Genomic DNA, 5,217 nt, shown 5'->3' with positions numbered 1-5,217 from the left:
ATCAGAGAAAAAAACTTTACATCTGCCTAGGTTACAATTGCCTGTCATGTGACTGGGATCTCATAATCACATTCCCTTAAGGCTCAAAACATTTTAAAGTTCCAACAGCTTGGATTTTTAATTTCTTATTTTCACAGTACCCCATAAATATATGTTGAATCAAACAGTCAAACTCCTTCTGCAAAGTAGGGAGCATGAGGTGACAGATCTGGGGATGTATTAGTCGGGGTTCTCTGGAGGGACAGAACTGGGAGTTTATTAAGAATTGACTCTAACAATCAAGGTGGAGTCGCACGATTGGCTGTCTGCAAGTTGAGAAACAAAGAAGCCAGTAGTGGCTCAGTCCAAGTTCCAAAACCTCAAAAGTAAGGAAGACGACAGTGCAGCCTTCAGTCTGTGGCCAAGGCCTGGAGAGCCCCTCACAAACCACTGGTGTTAAGTCCAAGAGTCTAAAAGCCAAAGAACATGGAGCCTGATGTTCCAGGCAGGAGGCATCCAGCACGGAAAAAGATGAAGGCCGGAAGACTCAGCAAGTCAGCTCCTTTCACCTTCTTCTGCCTGCCTTTTCTAGCTGCGCTGGCAGCTGATTGGATGGTGCCCACTCAAATTGTGGGTGGGTCTTCCTGAGGGTGGGTCATCCTCTCTTAGTCCACTGACTCAAATGTTCATCTCTTCTGGCAACACCAGATACACCCAGAAACAATACTTTGCATCCTTCGATCCAATCAAGTTGACACTTAATATTAACCATCATGGGGGGTACCCAAAGGACCCACTTTTTGCAAAATTTGTATTGACTCAACCTCCCAATCAGGAGAGCTGTGAAAATGGATTCATGAACATGAATTTTTCAATAGAAAGACAATAATGTAAAAATGTGAACATATTTTTCAGACTAGATGTAGCTGAAGTTTACTTCTATAAACCACCAGAAATAATGGCCAAGAATGTGTTAGTTAAAATATTACACATAAGCGGGATCTGAGACAGGGTCTTGAGTCAAATTTTATAGGTTATTTATCAAGATAAGGGTCCCAAAGTACAGAGAAGATGGTTGGAGTAGTCCCGTGGACACAAAGAGATAAAGGGAGAGAATCCAGAGAACAGACTTATCATAGATAAAAACTTAAAGCAGGATTCTGCCAGATGGAGCAGATCTGCTAACATTTCCCTTAAAATTTAATGTAGAATGCCCCTCACATCTGCCTACCAGCAGTCCCAATACCTTTCCAGATATCCTTTCAAAGCCATCCTTTGCAAACACTTGGCTAACAGTCTCACATCCCTCTTGCTTCTGGTGTTTTGGAGGGTTGTGGGAGGAGATAGAAAGCCAGAAACATCAATCTCTGCTTTTAGATTGCTTCTTTTCTGCTAGCCTTGGGGTAATAGCAAATGGCTAGAAAGGGAAAAACTCCAGAAAACATTAAGGGCTTTGAAAATCAGATTCAGGAGAGAAGCTGTCTCTTCCCTTTCGCTTAGGAGGAAAGGAGACTGGGAGAAGATAAGTAATTTGCCTGAGGTCCTATAGTGTGTGGTAGGTCTGGAATTTGAGCTCAGATCTCTCTGCCTCCAAAGCATGTACCCATACTCAAAATGAAGAGGATAAAACTGAAAGCTTTCCAAAATAAGTATTCAAATTAGAATTCAGAACAAATCTTATGGAGACATGGTAACAAAAATCAAGCAGCAAGATTGACTACGGACATTCTGCTTCAGCAAAGGCTTGGGCTCTTAAACAGCAGGGAACTAAAACAACAGATTGGGGTGTAGAGTTTGTGGTGGGGCACGGAACAGATTGTTTAAAGAACCTTGTTAAAAGAAACTACTATCTATTTTTAGAGTGCCAAAAGGTGGAGAGAAGGGAAAAACTATTTTACACAATATGTCATGGTGGTGCAAAACTGTTTGAATATTTTGGAATTGGAAATTTAAGTTATTCGTAAAATGTATTAAGTCAGAACTGAGATTATACATTTAGCAAAAGGAAAATGTTACCCGCTAGAAACATTCCCTTCTTAGTGGTCATGACCTCCTAGAGTTAAAGAATTAATACGAAGAGGACAAAAACCAAAATATTATTTGTGGAGTTATAAGAGTTCTGAGAGATATTTTGTCTTCATAAGAGCCTCTAAAAATACGAAGGAAGGTAGTCATGCAACAAATCCAAACCCAGTTCAAAGGAGTAGACTTTGATACATTTTTGTGTGGGTTAAAACCTTTCTAAAACAAAGGAAGAATCAGAAACTGTCACAGGATGCAGAAGATTTGAAAATATAGAGACTTAGGCAGCATAATAATTAAAACCAACATAGTTCCCTGAATTGGAGCCTGCAACGGAAAGAAGACATTAATGGAAAAACTGGTGAAATTCAAATAAAGCCAGAGCTTAGTCCTTAGTTGGTTCAGTAATGTACCAATGTCAGTTTCTTAGTTTTGACAAGGATACCATGGTAATGTACCATACAAGAAACTGGGTGAGGAATGTACAGGAACTCTCTGTACTATCTTTGCAACTTTTCTGTAAATGTTAAATGATTGTAAAAATAAAAAGTCACTGTAAAATACCCTTTATAGCCCACTACAATATTTTTGCAATGTTCATCTAATTCAGTGTTTTCTTCCCTTATCACCATAGTAACCTGCATCCTATAACATGTGGTGGGCTTCCAAGAGAGGAGGAAGAGGCAAATGTGACCTTGATTCACAATCAGGAGACATTGTCCATAAAGGGCTCCTCCAGCAACTTTGTCCTTGTATTGTCAGTACTTGTCACCTTGGGGGATATGTAACACCCACCCATGAACATGGGAAATATTCCAGTTAGTGTTCCTGATTTTCTTGGCATTTAAGGATATTTCTTAGTCCATAAGCATTGTGCCTGGTTTCAAGAATCTACAACCATAAAAATATTCAGAATACATAAATGTACATATCCTGTAGGGAGGAAGAAGGCCAAACTTTCTGAAAAATAAAAATAACATCCTAAGCACCCCAACTGATTGAATGGACTCCTCTTGGCCAAGGAGACGCCAGAAACACCTTAAAAACTGAATTCCCAGCCATGGTAGGACAGGAGTTCAGACATGCTTCAGTATGCCCCTTCTTTATTAACCTTTGTCCAGAATTCTTTCCTAAGGAGTAGGCAGAAACCAGTTCTAGAAAACAAGAAATGAACAACTCATTCCTTTAATAACATTTAGCCAGTCATCTGAGGCTGCAGTCAGACTCCCCACCTCTCTTTGCAATTTCCAGTGACAGCTCAGCAGTTTCACAATGCACCCTCTCCTGATAAGAGATTGACAACCCTGAAGCCCTTCTGGATAGTCTATGAGGATGTGAGGATGTGCAGAGAGGGCTTTCATGTCCTCTGCTTTATCTTTTGATATCAGAGAGCAGAAAACTCCACCCTCAGATCATGCTCACACTGCTTTTTTTTTTTTCTCTCTCTCTCTCTCACTCTCTGTTTCCCAGGCTAGAGAGTATAGTGGGAAAATCTCAGCTCCCCTTTGAACTCCTGGGCTCAAGTGATCCTCCCACCATAATCTTCCAGGTAGCTGGGACCACAGGTAAGCACCACCACACTGGACTTTTTTTTTTTTTTTTTTTTTTTTTTTGGTAGGAGTAGAGTATCACTATATTACCCAGGCTGGTCTCAAGCTCCTGGGCTCAAAGGATACTCCTGCCTCAGCCTTCCAAAGTACAAGGATTACAGGCATGAGCCACCACCCTTAGCATAATGCTGCCATTTTTTGAACAGGCAACCCATGAAGAGGCATGATACTCAATTGTACATATGCATGTTTCTCCTGTCATAATTATTCATGACTCCTTCTATAGCTTATTGAATATGTATACTTAGTTAACGTGTTCAGCATACATCCATATCTTATCTTTCCTACCCTCGAAGTGTCTGTCTCAGACTTCTGGCAGGAGGCTATGCTTCCCAGCCTACAGAATGGCTATTCTGAAGACTGCAATTCTTTATGAGAAATAAAGCTCTCCTTTCTAAACTTATGAACCTTGTGATTCCTCAGTTGAGATTTCTAAGAAAAAGCTACTATGGAAAGGCCCTAACCATAAACATGGAGATCTCAGAAGATAGAAAACTGTTATGGCACTAACTTAGAGATCAAAGAGAAAAATAAATTACTGACCAAATTCTAACTCTCTTTGGGAGACAGGAAAAAAGACACAAAAAGATCCCACGATTGGGAAAAATCCAAAAAACATTTAGAACATTGGATGTTGTTTTCTGAAATTTTTATTATTTAGCATCGATCAGTTACTTATTAAATCTCTACCATGTGCTAATCAGAGTTGTGTATATACAACATTCCTTCACCTAAAGAGCGATTAACACTTTTGTAAACGTACCTATAATAAACTGCCCAACAGAGACACCAAAATTGCTGAAATATATGTAATTCCCCCAAACATGAGCTGAAGCAAAAAAATTATGATGCAAGCTGAATTCAGCATAAACTGAGGAAAGTAAGTTCTAGCATATGATAGAAATGTAAAACAACTTTTGATTTTAAAGGTATGATACAGAATATTCTGTGGCTCCCTTTGTAGTATGTCTGCGATAGACAGGGTGAATACTCTTCATCATTATGTGAATATATATACATTATAATTCTTACAACAAATCAATGAAGAAGATAATTTAAAAGACTAAACCACTTAATTCTTCACCTGCAAGCCAGAGAATTAAGTCCATTAGTTTAACATTGTCTCAGTTTGAAACATCAAGTAAAGAAAATAATTTTCTTTAAAAGAAAGAAGAAAAGAAAACAAAAAAGAGAGACAGGAACAGAGAAGGAGGAATAAGGCAAGGGAGAAAGGGAGGAGAGAAGGAAGGACAAAGAGACGGAAGAACAGGTCTGCTAAAAACAGATAGTGGTGAGGGGGGAGGGGGGAGGGATAGCATTGGGAGATATACCTAATGCTAGATGACGAGTTAGTGGGTGCAGCGCACCAGCATGGCACATGTATACATATGTAACTAACCTGCACAATGTGCACATGTACCCTAAAACTTAAAGTATAATTAAAAAAAAAAGAATAAAGTTGTATCTTAGTCTTCAAAAAACAAACAAACAAACAAAAAACAGATAGTGCCAGGGGCTTGGTTTAATATGCCAGCATTTTTTCTCTCACTCAAAATGCTTAAGACTGTGTTCCTTTTCCAGAAATACTGAGTTTAGGAAACATTCC

This window comes from Pan troglodytes, chromosome 2 (genome assembly GCF_028858775.2).
Source record: "Pan troglodytes isolate AG18354 chromosome 2, NHGRI_mPanTro3-v2.0_pri, whole genome shotgun sequence".
In the NCBI taxonomy this organism is placed as follows: Eukaryota; Metazoa; Chordata; class Mammalia; order Primates; family Hominidae; genus Pan; species Pan troglodytes.
Note: the sequence above shows the minus strand (reverse complement) of the source record.